Source organism: Protopterus annectens, chromosome 4.part0, assembly GCF_019279795.1.
Source record: "Protopterus annectens isolate FY-2018-M chromosome 4.part0, PAN1.0, whole genome shotgun sequence".
NCBI lineage: Eukaryota > Metazoa > Chordata > Ceratodontiformes > Protopteridae > Protopterus > Protopterus annectens.
This window is the reverse complement of record NC_056733.1, coordinates 1,834,892,836-1,834,915,120: the sequence shown is the minus strand read 5'-3', so window position 1 is coordinate 1,834,915,120 and position 22,285 is coordinate 1,834,892,836. Positions and strand designations below refer to the sequence as shown.

General features: G+C 43.1%; 1 protein-coding gene across 3 annotated transcripts in view; it reads right to left on the bottom strand.

Moving 5' to 3' along the window:
• The window catches only part of REEP2 (receptor accessory protein 2), a 795,838-nt gene that overhangs the window by 519,880 nt on the left and 253,673 nt on the right, over positions 1-22,285 (bottom strand). The window lies entirely within an intron of this gene.

Sequence of the window (22,285 nt, the reverse complement as noted above, 5' to 3'; positions counted from 1 at the left end):
GGTGAAGTTCTTCCTGCTTAACACCAATTTCTATCAAACCTGCCTCCACGTGCTTCTACTTTGACTAAAATTATGTAATTTCAAGTACTTGGTTTGTTAATGTCGCTTCAATGAGATCAGTCTTCCTATTAGTAGCCATTATATATTCAGCTGGATCTTAACTTATCTTAAAGATGTCCTAATGCATCTTATTGATTTTTCTTCCACTGGGACTAAGCCCTCAGCATTTCCCTCCCTGAAGCCTTCTCTTGCCTCCTGCGGCTCTTGCTGCACTGGTAGCTGTGACTCAATCCTGTCACACCCACTAGGTACAAGACCCTCTGTCTTCTGTTGCCTTTTCTTATTCCCAGATTTATTTTAGAAATCACAGGCAATATTTCCTTTTCATATACAGCAGAATTTAATAGTCACAGCTTGTGATTTACTTGAATACAGTTAACTCAGGGCTGGGTGCTTATACCAAGGTAACCTAATGCATACACATCTTAATCGCAAGTCCAGTAATGTAGGCCTTTTGATAGTACACAGGAATTCAGGAATGTCTTTGAAACCTTTGAAATGTTTTAGTAAATTTCTCAAAATAATATGACATGACTGCAGACTACAGAATGTACAAAGATGATATGTTCATATAAGGATACACATACATCAAAACATTGAATACCTGGCATAGCACTAAAACAGTTGGAATTACAATGATTCAAATAATTTTTCCATCAAATCATAAAGATTAAAAAAATATATATATATATTTTTTACAGTGGTGCAAGCCCCCCCCCCCTGCACCCCACACTCCCTCTGCTAATTATATATACTAACTCCAAGATGGTATTACAGTGAGGAAAGAACAAATTCCTGATCACCAATGTACCATGACCTCACACTAACAGAAAACAGTAAGTCTGATCAGCTGATTTAAGATCATATGTGCTGGCTTTTTGTTTTGTCATTCAAAACATTGCCACTTCAAATGGTTGAAGATAATCCACACACACACACACATATATATATGTATATATATATATATATATATATATATATATACACACACACACACACACACACACACACACACACACACACACACACACACACACACACACACACACACACACCATCTATAGATGTGTGTGTGTGTGTATATATATATATATATATATATATATATATATATATATATGTGTGTGTGTGTGTGTGTGTCTATATATATAAATGTATACACACATACACACACACCACACACACACACACACATATATATATATATATATATATATATATATATATATATATACATACATACACACACACACAAACATACATATCGATAATATAAAATATCCTTCTAATATGATTATCATATAAAACTACCATTGTAAAAACAGACTGGTTTAATGGTTAGTATGCACATGAGCCTAATATAGAAGTCCTCTTGTGCCTAACATATAATCTATATTATCTGTATATACAGACTGTGCTGACTGTACAAAACGTTTGTGCGATAAATGTAAGGTAATGTTATATATGCTTTTTACTCTGTAGGCTATTTAAATTATATGACCTATAACACTGACTGCTGCACTCATGATAAAAAATTATATATGAGCCTATAAATATATAGTTTGTACTTCATTGCTCTATAAGAGCATGGGTCAGCAGTGAAAAAAGTTGATAGACTCTGAAAATAAAACACTTGCAATGCAAGCAATTATGTAATCTATACAACAATAGCAATACAAGCAATTATGTAAACTACATGACTATTAATATCATTATTCAGCCAAGTTTACTGAAACAATTTTATCTGTTAGCTTTTATGATATTTCTCTGCAGTTTAGTGAATGTCTGAAGACTCTTAGTTCTTTTGATAGCAGGAAGGAAATCCAAGACAGCAAAAACACTTTTGTTGAAGAATTTTTCTGTAATGAGAATAGTGAAACCAAGTCTTCACAGCATTGTGCTTGAAGGATTCCTTATTTGAAGCTTATTCTTATGAGGATGGCAGTAGCTCTCATAAATTAATGTAAATCTGTCTACTTAATAAGAAGGTAGCATTTACCGGCAACCAGTTTATTTGCAAGCATAATACAGCAATGTTCTATATTACGACTAAGATAAATAAATCTTAAGCTTTCATTCTCTCTTTATATGTATTTTATTCATATCTTAAGAGTTATACTTTCAGTAGATTGCAAGGAAATTAGAGCTAAAGTATATCTCACTCTAGGCAGCTGGATGACAGTACATTATGAGATATACTTTCTGTATGGGGTAGGAAAGTCAGGACTGGGTCAGGGATAACTCCCAGGTTTTTCGGCTGTGATATTACTGTAAGGGTGCTACCCAGACGATCAGATAATTTTAGTGGATTAGATTCGGCCAATCATTTACCTGTTCAAGGAGCATAACTGCAGATGTCTGAGTATTTAGGGAGCACTTACCGATAAGTAACCAATTCCAAAAGACTGCAAGATTGTTTTCAAGCATGGTGCTTATTAGGATATTTTACATCTTGCAAATACAATATCATTAGCGTATAATATACAACTGAGATTTGGTAGACCCCAAACAAGATCATTAATGAAGAGCAAAAAAAGAGTGGTCCAATGACAGAACCGTTTGGCATACGTCATCTGCAAATCACCAGCTGTATTATATATATATATATATATATATATATATATATATATATATATATATATATTCTTTAGGTAGTCAGGAAACCATGATCAGACTTCATGACTGACTGCCATGCAGGCTCTTTTAAGAACTATAAAATTACTCTAGTAAACCTTTTCTATGTAAATCATATTAGCTAGTCAGTAAAGAGCAGTAAGAGTACCGTGTTTGGCATGAGGTCATGTATGTGCAAGTATGTCTTGTTTGTGTATATATTCTACAATGTGGTCAGAAATCAGTTTTTCTAAGATCTTAGCAATTAGGCCAATTTTGTCTACGGCGGAAAATCATAGGTCTATATTAGATGAACGAAAGTTCATCTTAGCGAACGCTCACATGAGCGAATATTGCGGAACTCGAAACCGCAATTGTGAGATCGTGGTACAGTGAGGATGGGAATATTTGCCCCTTCCTCACTGTAGTGTGATCTCGGAGTTGGAATATATATTTAGCGGGGAGTGTGGGGGACTGCGCCCCCCACAATTGCAGTTTCGAGTACCTGGATATTCGCTCAAGTGACCAATAGCCAAGATGAACTTTCTTTCATCTAATATAGACCCTTTTTGGAAGAAGATTTATAGTTGTCTGTGGGATCATTTCTGAGGTAAAGCAAAGGTTAGAAATGTGATCTAAAAATTTGCATAGAATGCTCTTTCCTAGCTTATAAATAACAAGATGTATTAGTTAGTGGTTAGATTAAAGCTGGTCAGAAGATTGTCCAGAAATGTCTTGACTTACTTCTTAGTGATAGTCTTGAAACAGAAGATAAGAAATGAGAGCAGTCAGTGTAGAGGTCTTTGTGGAAGTTGTTGGTTGATACTGTCAAAGAAGTCAGTGCCTGGGATAGGAGGAACATAATTATTTAACAGCTTTCCAGATATGGTGGGAGGTTCAAGAATTGCTAATTTGGCTGATCTGCAGAATCATACCCATGTCTCATTTATATTAAGTCTATCTATATATTTATTGACATTTGATTACCAGGAAAATCCGACTGGGTAGAAGGCCACTTTCGCCAGAGGCCCAGGGAGAAAAGCTTCAAATTATTACAAAACATTTTAAGAATAATTTTACAATCTTCGAAAATAAAACAAAAACATCTATAGTTTAAATAATTTTAACAAATTAGTGATAATGTAAAAATACTGGTTAAGAATCAATACAAGTTATATGACAATCATTTAATATTTACATAAATTTTAGACAGTTTGTATAGAAATTAAAAGTAAGTTAGTTTAATACAAACAGGAATTGCAATATGAAGTGAAGAAAAAACAGGCTTATGGTATACTTAGAGAGAAATTCGGGAAACAGAATTTGATAGAAGTAAGGAATTAAGTGAAGAAGGGAGAGTAAGGACTTATAAGGAATAAAAAGTTACTTATTCACATTTAGGGATATAGTTTATCCTGGTTTTGAGCAAGAACAAAGCCAGGTTTTAACTAGAAAGTCTTTCAGAATGGTTTTGAAAGATGGGAGGGAGGGTATTGACCTGATGATGGGAGGGAGGGTATTGACCTGATGAATACAGGTAAAGAATTCCAGGACTTAGTAACCATGTATAAGTACAGACAATGCCCAGCAGATTTGATCGGTTGTAGACAGGAGTTTTTGGTCACTGGATGACAATGACACACTGGGAACATAGTTGTGGAATATCTTTAGTGCTGGACAGGCAGATCATTTTATAGCTGGTAAGAATGTGTGTATATGTTAGTTGATGAAGCAGTTCTAACCAATTAAAGCTTTTTAGTGCTATACAGTGTTGGGTTCTGAAAGGGGTATTTGCTGCAAATTTAGCAACTCTGTTATAGCATTGTTCAAGTTTTAATTTTTGTGAAGCCTAGAGGTTAGTAAAGATGGGAGCTCCACAAAAGAAGTGTGGGGAGGAGATACTTGGTGGCAAGTGTAGTTTTATTTGTATCGGTGTGAAAGTTTTTTGGCTTTGTAAAGCATCCCTGTTTTTGATGAGTTTTTCTTATGCAATTTTGTATATGCAGGTCAAATGTAAGTTTATCATCCACTATCATCCCTAATAATTTGCTACGAGAGGAGACTTCAATGGTTGTATTATCAAGAGAGAGGGCTTTAAATTTTGTTTTTTCATGAGAGGGATCTGGTGGGAAAAGGTAGTAGTTTGTTCTTTTTTTGGTTGAGCATGAGTTGTAAGTTATGATGCCATGTTTCAGTGGCTGTTAAAGCTTCCCGAGTAAGTTTTTGGAGGTGCACCATTTTGTCAGATGTACAAATGAGAGTGAAATCATCTGCATATTGTATTAGGGTGGTCTGTTGTGTGTGTATAGAGGGTGTTGGTGAAAATGTTAAAGAGGAGGTGACCAAGGATAGAGCCTTGTGGTACACCGGTGGTGACTGGGAGGTAGGGAGAGAGCATGGAGTGCCATTTCACTGACTGATACATATTGGACAGGTAGCTTCTGAACCACAGAAAGGTTGGCTGACAAGAGATCTAATGAGGGCATTTGAAGTAGAAGTTTGCTGTGACAAACTATGTCAAAGGCTTTACACAAGTCTAGAAATAAGGAAGAGAAAAGAAGTTATGTACTCACCATAACATTCCATCTGAACCGTTGTACTTCATTTGTCGTCAACCTTTGGGCTTCGGATCCAACATGGCTCCAACATGGCCACATAGCTAGCATCTTTGATCCGAGCTCTCAGCTCCTCCCCTCTACCCATAATGCCCCCTGTCTCCTTCCTCCCTTCAATTAGAGTTTACTGCTCACAACAAGACATAAACCCAACCCAACAAAGCCTTACCACAATAGAAAAATGTCATACTCTGAACCAAGGAACATAAAGAATGGCCATGAAAGGTACATCTCTTCAGCACATGGTCAGAACAATAGTAACAAGGCAGGGCAAAGGAGGTGGGGACGGTTGAAGACAAATGAAGTACAACTACTCAGATGGAAAGTTATGGTGAGTACATAACTTCTTTATCTAAAGTAGTTGACTTCATTTGGTCTTCAACTTTTGGGACAGAGTCCCCAGCTACTTAGCACCTCGGAGGCCCTCATGGAAGGATATTCCAGAGCACGGCAGAGCCAAAAGAAGACCTACCTCTGGAAATATCATTCAACTTGTAGTGAGAAATGAAGGTATGAGATGAGGACCATGTGGCGGCAGAACAGATATCATCCAGCGAGACCCTGGACCAGAAAGCCGCCGAAGTAGCCATAGACCTTGTTTTGTGTGCTTTCACCTGACTCAGCAGAGAGTGCCCTCTTGCTAAATAAGCTCTGGAAATGCATTGGGAAATCCATCTGGCAATAGTGACTTTAGAGACTGGTTTGCCCAAAAAGGGCTTAGCATAAGAAACAAACAATTGGTCAGACTTTTGAAAGGATTTGTACCTGTCAAATACATATAGTTGTCTATGTATATCTAGCAAGTGCAATTTATATTCCCCCTTGTTCTGGAAATGAGGAAAAAAGACTCGCAGGTAGACAGACTGATTTATGTTTGCTTCAGAAGCCATCTTAGGCAAAAAGGATTGATTGGTACATAAGGAGGCTCTATCCTTATGGAAGATCATATAAGGTACTTTGATAGAAAGAGTTTGGAGTTCCGACACTCTCCTAGCAGAAGCGATGGCTACCAAAATGCAGTTTTCCAGGATAAATACATTAAGCCAATTGTAGCTGCAGGTTCGAAGGGGGGAGAGACAAGAGCCTGGAGGACCACAGTAAGTTCCCACATAGGTGATGGATCTTTCACCAGAGGGAGAAGCAGAAAAGTACCCTTAATAAAGATCTTGCAGAGTTTGGAAGATGCTAAGGTCGTCACATTGTCACCAATATGGAAATAAGAAATAGCAGCAAGTTGTACTTTTATAGTGGACAAACTAGCACCCTGTTGGAAAAGATCTGCCAAAAAATCCAGAACATCCGAAATTGGAGCCATAAAGGGATCCAAGGTCCGTTGCGAGGCCCAGACAGAAAAACACTTGCCTTTACTATGATAAACTCTTCTGGTGGATGACTTGTGAGCTGCAACCAGAATCTCCTTAATGGAGGAAGACAACCCGGGAGTCCTGACAATCATGGGAACTGCAGCAGCCAGACCGTGAGCTTCAGACTGACCAGATCTGGAGGTGGCATCCCCAAGGGATGTGAAATAAGATCCAGAACTGGATCCAGAGTCCAAGGAGGAAAGTACAATTGTGTACACTTACAATAAATGTAGAGGTTCGAGTGTATTCACTGTTGCAGTCATCACACTTGGGTTATCTGCCTGCAGTTAGCCCTCAGTCGGCCCAAATACCACAGACTTAGTATTTTTGCCTCGGTTGCTGTTGCTCCAGGACTGACGTTAGGTCGTCAGGGGTATAAAAACAGGCAGCCGATGCCATTACATCAGTTTTTCTTGCCCCAAATGTCAGGAGCCCCCAAATAGGAAGCTAAATTATGGTGGGGAAAATACCACCAGTAAAAAGTAAATATCAATACCAATACCTCAGAAGGGGTGAGTAATAGGCATAGAGAGGAGAGAGCAAGAGAGAGAGAGAGAGAAACCAGGGGGCTGGAGGGAGGGAAACCAGGACTGCAACAGTGAATACACTCAAAAATATACATTTATGGTAAGCGTATACAACTGTACTATGTTCTTCTTGTTTCACTGTTGCAGTCGTCACACTTGGGTGGATTCCCAAAGCTGAAAAAGGGTGGAGGCAGTCAAGAAGAGTTAGGGCTGGCTAGTAAGCCTTGTAGGACTGTTATAGCAAAACTTGCCCTGGATTTGGAAAAGATAGGCAAGGTGGTAATGCTTTGTGAAGGTGTGTACAGAACTCCAGGTAGCAGCTTCCAGGATGTCCCTGGTAGGGACTCCCCTGAGAAATGCTGTAGAGGTAGATGTTGCCCTAGTGGAATGTTTTCTGACCCTGAGGGGTTGGTTTCCCATGGTGCTTGTAGCATAAATGGATGCAGTGTGCTATCCATTTGGAAATGGTTTGTTTAGAAATGGGCTTGCTCTCTGCCCCTGTTGCAAAGCTGATTTTCTGAAGGGCTTAGTCCTATCAAGGGAGAATATGAGCTGTCTGTGCACATCCAAGGAGTGCAGGATCTTTTCCCCTTTATTTTGAGGATTGGGGAAGAAGGTTGGCAAATGGATGGATTGGTTGAGAGCCACACTGGACACCACCTTAGGCATAAAGGAAGGGAGAGTCCTAAGGGAAACCCTGTCAGCATGGAAAATAATGAAGGGTTCCACAGCCTTCAGTGCTTGTAGCTCAGACACTCTTCTAGCTGAAGTGATGGCTAGAAGCAAGGCTGTTTTCCAAGAGAGGAATTTTAACTCTGCTGATGCAGCAGGTTCAAAGGGTGGAAGCGTGAGCTTTTCCAGTACAAAGTTAAGGTCCCAAGTAGGTGTGGGAGCTCTCCTTGTTGGCCTTAAGTTGTTTGCCCCTCTCAGGAACTGTTTGATCAGGGGGTGTGAAAAGAGAGGTGGTTCAGTGTTGTAATGTGCAGAAATGGCATGTATCTTAATGGAGGAGAAGGACAGGCCTTTGTGGAGTAGATCTGCTAAGTAATCCAGGATTAGAGGCAGGGAGGGCAGAGTAATGTCCTCTCCTTTGGACTGAATACATGAGCACAACCTTTTCCACTTAGCATAGGATTTACTTGTACTAGGTCTTCTGGTTTCAAGAATGCCGTCCAGCACCTGCTTGCATAGGGTTGCTGGGGAAGAATTCAAGGAATAAGCCAGGCTGCAAGATTTAGGGATGGCAGTTGTGGATGCAAAATCTGTCTCTCCTGCTGAGAGAGCAGGGTTGGGGTCTGGTGTAGGTGCCAGGGTGGCACCGGTGTCAAGCTGCGCAGTAGTGGGCACCAGTGCTGGAGTGGCCAGTCCGGGGCAATCAGAATTGTCCTTAGCCTGTCTTGTTTTATCTTGAGTAATACTCTTGAGAGAAGGGGCAGAAGGGGAAAGGCATAGATTGAGAACTTTTCTCACTGAAAAGATAGGGCATCCACTTTCCAGGTCCTGCTGTGAGGATTCCTGGTGCAGAATTTGCTGAGCTGGTGGTTGTAGGGGGAGGCAAAGAGATCCACCTCAGGGGTCCCCCAATTTTGAATCAGAAGGCTGAAGGTGCTGGGCTCCAATTGCCACTCGTGTGGGTCTAGGAGATTTCTGCTTAGGTCGCCTGCCAGTGAGTTTTGTTTGCCTGGCAGGAATTGAGCTTGTAGATGGACTTGAATGTCCAAGGCTGTGTTCCACAGGGCCATGGCTAGCCTGCAGAGTGGGTAGAAATGGGTCCCCCCTGCTTGTTGATGTACCACATAACTGTGGTGTTGTCTTTCTTTATAAACAGTTGTCCTGGGAAGATAAGTTATCTGATAGCTGTCAGGGCATTCTGTACAACTAGAATATCTTTTTGGTTGATGTGCACATGAATTTGACTTGGGCTCCAGTGGCCCTGAATACATTTGCCGTCCATGTGTTCCCCCCAGGCATAGTCTGATGCATCTGTGGTTAGGGTCTGGGTGGCTTGGGGTTGAGTAAATGGCAGTCCCTTGTTGTGGTTGCATGCTTCTTCCCACCAAAGGAACTATGTCCTTAGACAGGGTATGATAGGGATGACTGTTTCCAGGTCCTGGGAATGTTGGTACCAAAGACTTTTTAAGTACCACTGAAGTTTCCTCATATGCAGTCTTGCATATGGAATTAGCAGTATACATGAGGCCATGAACCCTAGAGCTTGCAGTATTTTTCTTGTGGATAGCTGGGTTCTGATGGCCATTTGTTTGAAGCAGTCTGTCAGGTAAACTTGATTTTCTGAAGTGAGGAATGCCATCTGGGAAGTTGTGTCCAAGCTTGCTCCCAGGAATACAATTTTTTGACTGGGTACTAGTTTTGATTTATTTTCGTTGATGGTGTAAGGAAGGAATTGAGAAGTTTTTTTTACAAATGTCAGGTGCTGCAGTAGCAATTCCTGACTGTCCGTCTGAATCAGGCAGTCGTCCAAGTATGAGTAAATTTGGATATTTCTCTGCCTGCAGTATGCAATGGCTGGAGCCAGTCATTTTGTGAATATCCTGGGTGTAGTAGTTAAGCCAAAGGGAAGTGCAGAGAACTGATAATGCATAGATCCTGCCCTGAGGTGTAGATACTTCCTGCATGACTCCCTTATGGGGATGTGCAGATAGGCTTCTTTTAAGTCTAGGGTGACAAATCAGGCATCCTTGGCTAGCATAGGAAGAAGCTGTTGCATGGTAAGCATTTTGAATTTTGGTACCACCAGGAAGGTGTTTATAATTGAAAGATTCAGGATTGGGCACCAAGAGCCCTCTTTCCTGGGTACCAGGAAGAGTCTGGAGTAGAATCCTTGACCCCTCTGTTCTACTGAAACAGGCTGAATAGCTCTGATATTGAGCAGGGAAAGCACTTGTTTTTGAGCCTCTACCCACTGGTTTGCAGGAAGGTCTGGAAACCCACTTGGGGTTGGCAGTGAATGGAAGTAAAATTTGTACCCCTGGGATACAATGTTGAGGACCCATCGGTCCTGAGTGATGGACATCCAGTTTTCTGCATGAAGGGCACGTTTTTCCTCCTAGGGGCACAAGCAATTGGGCAGGACTAGGAAGTGGAGTAAAGTCATTGTGAGCTTTTTCTGTAAGGAGGTAGCTTACCACTTCCTGCTTTAGGGGTGGGGGCACTCCATTGCTTAGATCTCAGACCACCCAGACTACAATCTCAGGGTATGCAGTTTCCCCTGGGTCTGGTTTGGGACGGCCTGGAGGGGGATGGAAAGGACCAGTGTTTTGAAGGGCAATGCCTACTGAATCTAGAGGGTTGCACTTGTAAGAATTCTTTAACAGTCTGCATAGATTTAGCTTTTTCTTCCATCTTTTTAAGAACCTCTTCTGCTTTGATGTCAAACAAACAGTCCTTATTCAAAGGAGTGTCTAGTAACTTTGATTTGACATGGTCTGGCAAAGTCTGCTCCTTCAGCCAAGCATGTCTTCTCAGTAAAGAACCAGTGACTGCAGCCCTACAAGATGCTTCTAGGGCATCAAAGCCACTCTGCAAGGTATGCTTACTGCCTTGGCTTGCAGAATGCATAAGCTCCTGCAATTCTTTATTTTCTGCACAGGCTGAAAAGGTTGCTACTTTTTGTTTAATGAGTTCCGTAATATGTTGCTGGTACTTCAGCATGTGAAACTGGCAATTCAATGCCCTAATAGCAAGAGTTGCAGAGGTATATATGTTCTTACCCAGTCTGTCCAAAGCTCTGGAATTCCTGTTCGAAGGGGTGGGATTCTTGACAGTAGTAGCCTTGATACCTTTAGGCCCCTGGGAAATGATCTCTGGGTCAGCAGTAGGATTCTTGAAAAGGAATTTGTGAGTATCAGGTACTCTGTAGTACCTGGAAATCGCGGTGGTGGTGCTGCGATAGCATTGTTGACTCACAGGAAGACGCTGTCTGGTTTGATTCTCAACTAGAGCGTCTTCTGCGTGCAGACATGCGTGAATGGGCGTACCTTCGTTGAAGGTTGTGCGTCAGGGCTGGTAACTCAGCACGTAAAAATTAACTACCAATCATTAGTGGACCGGAGTTCCACTGTGGCGACCCCTAACTGGGAAAAGCTGAAAGACACAACAACAACAAGGTACTCTATAGTACCTGTCTGGTTTCCTAGGGGCAGGAGGTAAAGTGTCAAAAGTAAGACTGGATTCCATAAAAACATCATCCACAAAATCTAGGACAGGGGGTATAGCTAAAGGCCTCTGCTGAGGAAACTCTAGAAATTCTCTGAGTCTCTTTTTGGACTGAGGATAGTCTTGGCATTCCTAGTAGAAATGGTCTCAAAGTATGCAAGTTTTCACCAAAAGAAAAATCCTCTGGAGGAGAGGCAGAGGGAATGGATTCCTCTGCATGTGAATCCTCACAGGCAGATAAGGGCATGTCTTCATAATCAGAAATCTCAGAGTCATCAGACTCCTGGCCTGTAAAAGCTGAGAAGGACTGGGTTCTTTGCCTCTTTGCAGGGGAAGGCTATCTTCCCCTAATCAGCGTAATAAGGTCTTCAGCCATTCTAAGCATTTGTTTTTGTGGCATGGGAGCATGAGCATGTGCTTTGGTCATCGGTTTTCTAGGCGTAGTGCGTACTCTGGGCCTAAGAAACTTGGTAGTTTTTGTTAAAAATGAAGTTGTCGGTTTGATTCTAACATTAGTTCAGTGAAGAACTGCCTCAGAAGCCGGTGCTTGCACAGCGGCTCCGGACCCATCCAAGGTAGAGACATCCGCAGGTTCCATAGTTGAAGAAGCATCTTGCGGCATACATGTCTCTGAATGGGTCTCAGTAGAGGCCTGCAAATCCATTGTAGCGGGCATCAGGGGCTGCAAAAGCGCCTCACTGAGTACCAACGAACTGGTGACTAGCTTAAAAGAAGCATTGTTGGCAGGTTTGGACCTATGCAGTCTGTCTCTGTCTTTATCCTTACGTTTCTTCAGAATATCGGTAGTCGGATGGCTTACTGAAATCATTTCAGAATACGGAGATTCAGAGCGAAAGAAATTAGTGACAAAGAGAGCCCAACGATGAATGGTTCAGTTGTTAAACAAGGCAGAAAACCGACAGCAAGTGACGTTGTAGTCTGGGCCTACACAGGTGACGCAGTAAGAATGAAAATCTCTGTGATGTATTTGCTTTTCACAGGCAAGACAATTGTTAACTTTTTCTGACATCGGTTAGACCAAGAAAAAAAGGATCCCCAACGGGGTACTTAGCTTTAGAAGACTTCAGGCTTATCAATTCGTAAACAAAAATTCAGGTAGCAGCCGACCAGCACTTGCAAACTACTTCTGCTTCGGGCTCCTCGGCAAGAATGACTGATGTAATGGCGTCAGCTGCCTGTTTTTATACCCCTGACAACCTGACGTCAGTCCTGGAGCGACAGCAACCGACACAGAAATACTAAGTCTCTGGTATTCGGGCTGACTGAGGGCTACCTGCAGGCAGATAAGCCAAGTGTGATGACTGCAACAGTGAAACACAAAGAACATCTATCTTGTGAGACCACAGGGATGGGAACCAGACTTGGCGATGCCAGAACGGGGCAATGAGGATGACAGTGCTCCCCAGTCTATGAGCTTTCTGAAGAAACTTGGAAATCAATGGCAGGGGAGGATAGGCATAAAGTAGACCGGGTGGCCAAGCATGAACCAGAGCATCACTGGGGTCTTCCCCATGAGGGGGGTTCAGAGCAAAAGACTCGCTGTACTTCGCGTTGGAAGAAGATGTGAACAGATCGCAGGAAGGATGGCCCCACCTAAGGAAGATCTGCTCCACCACTGAAGGGTTCAGAGGCCACTCATAAGGCAGAAGGACAGAGCTTCTGAGCCTGTTCTCAAAGATGTTGGACCGACCTAGAATGTTCATTGCTACCAGAAAACGACCGGTGGAGATGGCCCACTCCCACACTCTCATGGCTTCGTGACAAAGGGGGTAGGATCTGGTCTGAATGGCAATCGTTCCTAGAGGAAGATGAGCTTGCAACACTAGAAGCACCGCCCTCATTTCTAGAACGTTGATGTGTAAACTGGTCTTGGGTAGGGACCACATGCCTTGGAATGTCCATCCCTAGCAATGCCCTCCCCCCCAAGATGGAAGGCGCCCGTGGTCACCGTGGCTTTGGGCAAGGGTGGAAGAAAGGGATGACCCTTTACAAGGTCCAGAGACTGAATCCACCATCGAAGGGAGTCCCTGCACACACCTGAGATATTCGGACTGGGTAAGACAAGGATTAGACCCAGAAGAGACCACTGGACGGACAGGGTCCATTGAAGAATGCGCATGTGGATGAGTGCTAAAGGCAATAATTGGGTTGTAGCTGCCATGGACCCCAAGGCCCTGAGAACTACTTCCACCATCAGAACATCTGTATGAAGGACCTGTAACACATGCAGCTTTAGACTGTGTATCCTCTGTGGAGTGAGAAAAACCTGCATTTGTATTGTATCCAACCTTGCTCTGATGAAGTCCAGGCTCTGAACCAGAGTCAGTGCTGATTTGGAAAGACTGATGGTTATGCCTAGATGGTTGGCTAAACGCAGAAAAGAGTCTTGGCATGACATAGCAGATGCTTGGCCGGGGCAGCAAAGAGCCAATCGTCTAAGTACGGGAAAACCTGAATACCCTGAAGCCTCAGGTGAGCTGCTATTGCTGCCATCAAACACCCGGGGGCAGTGGTGAGACCAAAGGGGAGGGCGCTGAACTGATAATGATTGGCTCCTAGCCGGAAGCGGAGGAACCTCCTAAAGTGTCTGTCCACTTTCATATGATAGCAAGCGTCTTGGAGGTTGATCGAGCACATCCAGTCATTTGCCTGCAGATAGGGCAGGACAGGAAGGAGAGTGACCATCCAAACGTTTGTCTCGGTAACTATCAGGTTCAGGGTGGAAAGATCCAGGATGGGTCTTAGGTCCCCTGTCTTCCTTGGCACTAAAAATAACCTGGAATAGAACCCCAATCCGGACTGGTCTGGGGGGCCCTTTGGATGACTCTCTTTCTTAGCAGCTTTTCTATTTCCAGCCTCCCTTTGAGCAGGTGGGACATCTGAGAGGTGGAGGCTGGGTAAAGGGAATGGAAAAGCCTCTGGATATGATCTGCAGCACCCAGCAATAATTTATAATGAACTCCTATGCCCCTGGGTGCAGCAAAAGGCAACCCCCGACTGCCTCCAGAGAGGAGCAGTTGGGCAATCCCTCAGGGCTGCTGCCCGGATCTGTCTGAGAAATGTTCAAGACCCAGTATTTTTTGGACCCCCCTCTGCCTCTGGGCCAGCACCTATCGTAACCCCCTCTACCTCTGAGGAATGAGTTATCCTGAGTGTCTTTGAAAAATGCTTGAGACTTCCGAAACCACATCTTCTTAATTCCTCACTGATTCCTGGAGAAGGATCTTTGAAGGGGGGAGGGGGGGTGCTGACAGCAGACAAGAGTCTTTCCGTCCTTCTCACTCTGGACCAGTGCCTCCTTCACTGACTTCTCAAAAAGTAAAGTAACATCATATGGAGTGTTGGTAAAAGATGCCTTGAAGGGGGTCAGAAAATTGACACAGCCGGAGCCAGGAATGACACCTAATGGTGGTACCAGTACCAGCTGCCCTAGTGGCTCCCTCCATAGCATGGGAGAGGATGTGCATGGATGTATTGGAGATAGCCTTCAGAGTGGCCATGCGGTTGGAGAACGTTTCCTTGTTCGCAGCCGACAATGACTCCAGGGTTGATTCAGCAACTTCCTTGACCAGGTCATGCTGCAATCGAGTCAGGTGTGCCATGTAGTGCAGCACCCTAACAGTAAAGGTCGCTGAACCACACATCCACTTCCCGAAACAGTCCAGCGTATGAGACTCGTGGTCAGGAAGGTGGACCATAGAGCTCTCATGGGTGAGCTCTTTCTTGATGGCTGCTGCCATGACCATAGCATCCACTGGGCACCCCTTAAACCAATGCATTCTGTCCAATGGAGCGCTAAGGATTTTGTCGTTTCGGGATGGGCTCCACCATGTCCAGTTCCTTCCACGCCCGAGATGACACCAAAAAGTAGATGGGCCCTTGCTAAATGACTTGAAAAACACTGCTTCGTCTGGGGTCGGCTTTTGGGCAGACCCCCCCCCCTTCTGGCGAAGGATTTCCATGATGTCTCCAAATGAGACATCCTCGGGGGGGGGGATCAGGGGGAGCCTTACCCTTCCTCCAAATCAGTGTCTGAAGTGAGGGACTCTGACGGGGAGTCCAAGTGCCTCCTCTTGCACGTTCATTTGCATGAAGCCTCTTCAGTGGGACTCTCTGGGGAGGATCCAGAAACTTCCTGTTGCTCCCCACGTGGAGCATCCCAGGGCAAAACTGGCACAGGCTGTCCTTGAGAGGACAAGACGGTCGGGACCGTACCCAATCTAGAGGGGGTCAGGGCTGAGTCTGAGGAGGAGATGGTCAAGAGTCTTGAAAAAATCAAGAGGACCCTCTCCACCACATTGAATGCAGAGGGGATATGAACCTCCTTAGCCAATCCCAACAGAGCTGTACCCATCTGATTCAACAGGGGAGTCAGAGCCGAGACCCTACGAGCTGGGATGCCGAGGGAGACACTGCGCTCCAACCCACTCAGAGCTGACAGCACCCCCCCGGTCAGACCCCGAGACTACTACGGCTCCAAGAGCTCATATCCGACATGGTTGGATCCGACCCACTCAAGGTAACGGCCAGAGTCAAGGAAAGGGGAACTACCATCGGTTCCAACCCCTCGACCCTGAGGATCTTGGATCCAAGGGCTCCGAAACCGCCGGTCGGATCGGAGAAGGAGCTACGGGAGAGAAAAAAGATTGCGAGGCACCCCCTCCAGACGGAGAGGGTAATGGCAAAACCCCCATCTGGATTTGCGTGCAGATAAACTTCTGCATCATCTTGTCCATCTCCACTTCACTAAGGCTCCGGGTGGAGCGGAATGAAGACGCCACAGAAGCAGGCCTAGAAACACGCTGGGGGGGGGGTGACAGGCAACCTAACCCTAATGACCTCCAGCTCTGGGAAGAACCTTGGGGAGCAGAGGAGAGGGGAACTAGGCCTGGAAACAGAAGCCAATTTTGGTGGAGGACCGGCTGGCGCAGACCAGTCCGGGGACCGCTTCTCGGGCCTATCTTTCTTGGCCTTCTCCACTTCCTCAGGCCTCTTGGCAGGAGTTTGAGTCCCTGAGGCCTGAGAAGGGGAAGACCCTCCAGAAATAGTGCTAGAAGAGGTGGGAACAACCTTTCCTAAAACGGGCAAAAGGCCCCTGACAATAAGTTTGTTCCTCCTGTCCTGAAGTGCTCTGGGGTTAAACCCAGCACAAATAGGACAGGAGGTATTCAAGATGTGTAGCTCCCAAGCACGCAACGCACAGAGTGTAGCCATCAGCCAGAAAGAGTTAATGAATACACTCTGAGGAACGCTTGAAACCCGGTTTGGGAGTTTCAGGCATACTCTCACAAAGAAGGTCCAAACACACATACTCAAACTTGGGACAGAAAGAAAAGAACGTTTTTTTTTTTTAACCCGACAACTGTCATAGAGAGGAGACGTAAAGAAAAAGAAAAAGGTAAGATAACAGAAGAGAAATCACTTACAAACCCTCATAAAATTCGACCACAAAACACTTCACTGCTAAGAGCATGGAGCATGCTGCTTGCTATATTAGCAGCAAACGAGATCTGAAGTGAGGACGGAGACGGGGCATTGTTGGTAGAGGGGAGGAGCTGAGAGCTCTGATCAAAGATGCTAGCTATGCGGCCGTGTCGGATCCAAAGCCCAAAGGCTGAAGACCAAATGAAGTTGATTACTTCAGATCTAATTTTCTGTTATCTCTAGCATTATTGACAGTATCTATATAAGTTAGAAGGGCAGTGATAGTAATATGGGAAGGACTGAAGCCATGTTGTATAGGAGATGGGAGATCTTACTGCAGTTGATAGTCTAGTACGTATTTCTGAATACATTTTTCAAGTATTTTGGTGAGGGAAGATAAGATTGCTAGGTCTAAAGTTATTAATGTCTGTTGAATTTCCTGCTTTGTGCAGAGAGATAATATGTGACTTTTTCCTAGAGAGAGAGAGGTACCATGGGATTCCTGGACTGACATATTTATAAGGACAGAGACATGACAGGCAATGCTGTCAGCTGCTATTTTTAGATACTTGGAAGGTCATCAGCTGAAGAAAAGCATTGTTTAAATTTGTTTAAGGGTAGTGCTATATATGAAATGGGCACACATTTGAAAGTGAAAGTGGATATGGTGCTATATGGGCAGGGTTAGGATTAGATGTTGAGGAATCCTTGGTTAAAGATGCTATACTATCTATAAAATATGAGTTGAACTGTACTACAGTTTTTGGGTAGAGTGTTATTGGGAGAGGGGTTTGGGTTGAATTTTTGACCAGGGTGTAATATTTCTTTTAATGTATGTCCAAATGTTTTTTAGGGTTATTTTTTATTATTCTGAAAGTTATTAACAGTATAGTTTTTGTCTTAATTTATTTGCTTTTTAGTATGATTTCAAAGCATTCTGAAGTTTTAAAGATATTGAGGTGTTTTATATTTTTGCCACTCTTTCCATGCTTTTTCTCCGTTTTGCATTAGCAGTCTACTCTTTTTGGATAGCTAAACTGCAATATTTATTTTTAGTCTCTTCCCTCTAGGACGTGGAAGGCTATTTAAGATATTTAGAAAAATTACATTGAATTCATTTACAGCATTGTCTAAGGGGAGGATTTTTAGAACGTTCCAGTTAACAGATGATGGTGTAGTAGCTGAACATTTCTGGGTTAAACTTTGAAAGGTTGTGTGATGTTTTATAAATATGCTGTTTAACTGGATGTTTGAGATGTCTTCTCATATAGATTGAGAGATGATCACTGAAAGAGTTAGACATTGTATCTGTGGTGGTGTATTTACTAGGCTCTAATATTAGGATCATGTCTAATAGAGAAATTGATGTCTTGCTATAATGTGTAGGGCTATTAATTAGTTGCGTGAAACCATAGACGTTTATGTTAGACATAGGGAAGCATATGTCCAACCAACAGATATTCACTCCATCTAGTACTATTTTTCCTTGTAGAAATGTTACAGATATCCAATGCAGGATATCTTCCACACACACAATCACACTACTCCTGATAAGTCACATCAATTAACTGACATTATTCATGACCAGCATAATCAGTCAATGTATCACTGTACTTAAGAGTGTAGCAATGGTCATCTACCTATACATCCCAGTCTATCTACTCATGCATCCCAAAAAGCCACTTTCTGGGTGCATCTGTTTTTTGACTGTAATTAAACTGAAGAAAATAATGATCACAGTAATGAAATTCAAACTGTAGCTCCCAGATCCACATACTGTCCCCCTCTGTGACAAACCATGCCGATTAATATTTAAAAGTGGTCACATAATTAGCAGTTGCTTTCACACAGATCCTGCCTTTCTATTCTATGAAAAAAGTAACTTTCTGTATCTCCAAAGGTTTAACTGCAAGGAAAGTCAAAGAAATAATGGCTACAGTAATGAATTTCAATTGTGGCTCTCGGGCGCATACATTGCCTCTCCTGACAATCTGTCCATCCATCTATCCACGACCTCTTTTTCCCATTTTTGCAGACAGGGTAATAGTGTCACTTCAACAGTGATAATCATCTAGAGCCAAGGTTTACACATCTGGGTGGCTATCCCTGCCAAGGTACTTCTTCCACACCATATTCACACCTAGGGACAATTTAGAGTGTCCAGTCCACCTAGAGTGTCCAGTCCACCTGGTGCATGTCTTTGTAATGTGGGTGGAAATTGAAGCACCTGGAGGAAACCCACGCAAACACAGAGAGGATATGCAGACTCTGCACAGAGGACACCCCAGCCAAGAATCAAACCAGGGAACCTCTTGCTGTGAAGCGACAACACAATATGCTCTGCCACTGTGCCAACCTCCTGGCCATCCAGATCAATGTTTATTTAACAGTGATCATATGTTTTCTTATTATCTTGCCCTCTAAAAGATATTAACTTTATGTGTATGCCTTAAACAATGACTACAGTAATGCATTTTCTGATACTCTAAAACAGAGGTACAGTCCCTCCCTCGAAAGTCATATCAATAGTTATTTAATAGTGATCATCTAATTAAGCATATATCCTATCTCCCTAAACCCTCCGAAAGACAGAACCTTTCCGATTACACCCCTGGTGTTTAACTGTGATGAAAGGGAAAGCAATAATGCACATAATAATGCATTTCAACCAGCTGCTCTTAGGCACTATAACGTCCCTAACTCACAAGCCTTATTAATAATTATTTAACAATTATTTTCACACACAGCCTGCTTTACCACCCTTCACCCTTGACTGTTTGTCCTTTTGATGTTTGACTGTGATCAGCATGAAAAAAATAATTATTAATGTAAAATCTTTTAATGTGTTGTTTTTCACATGAATTCACTCTTCTTCTTTACCATTCCATATCAATTATTATTTAACAGTAATTAAGAAATGTCCCTTTGCTTTCATGTAGTCTGCCTCCCCACCTCCAGTGGTAAAAATTGCTCATTCTGACAGTCTACTTCAGCTGAGTGTGACTATAAGCATTATGAAAGAAATATTACGCGCAATAATACATTTTAATTTGTTGCACATATGCAAGATGCAGTCCTCCCTTGGCAAGCCATATTAAGAACTGCTTAAAAGTGATCAAGTAACACCCCCATTCTTTCATATAGCCTAACTTTCCACCTCCATCCCCCGACTTTCTGCCCAAGCTAATGTCATACTGTGATCAAAATGAAAAAAATAATGGCCACAGTACTGCAATTTCACATTTTCACTACTACGCACATTCATACATCTTCCTAGCAAGCCATACCAGTGATTATTTAACAGTGATCAGGTAATATTCCCTGCTTTCACAGTGCCTACCTCCCAATCTCACACCTCTTTTTGCTTTCCTACTGATGTTTGAATGTATTCAAGGTGAAAGTAAAAATGCCTAGAGTAAGGCTTTACATGTCGGTGCTCTCATATATAATCTCCTCCAGCTCCATTCACCGTATTAACAGGAAACTGCATGGATCACTGCAATAGAAAGAGTATATTGTACCACTGCCCCCAGAAAAATACAGTTGTGCAAGTCCTACTAATCCAGTACAGTAGATGTTCTAATTTCTTCACTGTTGCAGTAGTCTATGGGTAGTGTCCTGCCAAAGTTCTAACTCACATCCCTCTCACTCACTCTCTTGGACTGCTGACAGGCTGCACCCTTTTTGTAGGTAGATATATCAGCAACCAGAGTGAGGCAAATCTTCAGGACTTTACTGTTCTGAAAAAGAAAGGTAGATTCATTTGAAGCCAACAATCAACAATCACCATAACATAAATCCAAACAACAACTGTAACAAAGGAGGCATGTCACACTTCACCTATCTACAAAAGGGGCTACTGCAACAATGAAGAAATTCCATCATCTATTGTTATGACTAAGTAGGACTTAACACAACTGTATTATATTCTTCATTCTTACTATTGCAGTAGCCCATGGGTAGAGTCCCAAAGCTTACCCTACCAGTGAGGATGAAGGATAACAGAGTACAGGAACCCCTAGAGAATGGTCCTAGCCCAGCCTATTCTGGGGTTACAGAAGGAATCCAGTTTGTAGTGCTTTGTGAAGGTATGAGTTGCCTGCTTCTAGAATGCTTCTGGAGTCCACCCCTTTCTAGTATGCCAAAGGTTCACAGATCCATAGGTGTTTACTAGGCTAATGAACACAAGGGCCTTTTTAAGCCTTGCCATGCATCCCAAATCTCTGACAAGTTCTGGTACCCTTAATAAGTATAAGCAGGAGCTTGGGAAACAAAACATTCACAAGCAAGGGCCTTTGAGATGAACCATTTACAGGTTGCCTGTGTCCATTAGAGACATAGGTGCCAAGCCAGGAATACATTTCCTGTTCCTTATCAAGTTGTCCAAGGTACACTTGAATTGGGTTAGGGAGGAACTCTGTTTCACATGGATGGGGAGCCTGTCCCACAGACGGGGTAGTCTCTAGGATACATACCTGTCTCTCCAGTAGATTCTATTTATCACAGGCAAGGTTTAAGTGTTTAGAATAGGTAATTCAGGTGCTGTTTGTTCTGTGGATATGTAGGTGGTCCATCACAATGGGGTCTGACAACGCCTTGTATGCCAGGCATAGATCTCCTCTCAACAGCCTGTAAGAGACAGAATACAGTGATAGGACCCTGAGGTGGCCTGCATAGGACATTTTACTTAAGCCCTGTATTCTTCTAGTGGGGAACCTCTGTGGACGCTCCATTTGTTGGATATGCCTGTTTAGGTACATACCTAAGGGGGAACTGTACACAACGATATGTCTGATGAATGCCAAATACAGTGGAATAATAACTTCCTTGGACCTAGATGCCATATCTTTGTTTCTAAGTTGTGCAATATAGAATGATTTCCTTACTACTGTAAACAGGTGATGGTCAAAGGCTAGACTACTGCCTGTGTGTGTTCCTAAGTTTTTGACTACTGGATCAACTCTTAGGGGTGTGTTGCCAATATGACACTTACCAGTGGTGGATGACTACCCGAAGGATACCATTATGCATTTCTTGCCATTCAGTTTAGTGCATGGCTCTGACACCAGTTGTTTGTCTGTGTCAGCCCTTCCTGGAAAACATTTGTGTTGGTGTGGGATTCAATGACTGCCCCTAATTTGCAACAATCTACAAATGTTGTCAACCAGACACTGACATTGGCCTTGACTTCAGAGGAGTAAATGTCAAAAAGGAGCAGTCCAAGCACCGATCCCTGAGGGACTCTACTTGTGGCTGGCCTCTTTGTAGAGGTGGACTCCACAATTCTAACTTCCTGTGTTCTGTCTGTGAGCTAGTTGGCTAACCACCAGGTGACATACAGGTTTGTACCTAACCTCTTGAGTTTATCAACAATGGCCAGGTCAAGGTAGGCAGTGTCAACCATTCTGCCCTCATCCATTGCTTTGGTGACCTTCTCAAAGGAATCCACCAGGCTAAGTAGGCATGACCTGTCTTTGATGAAACC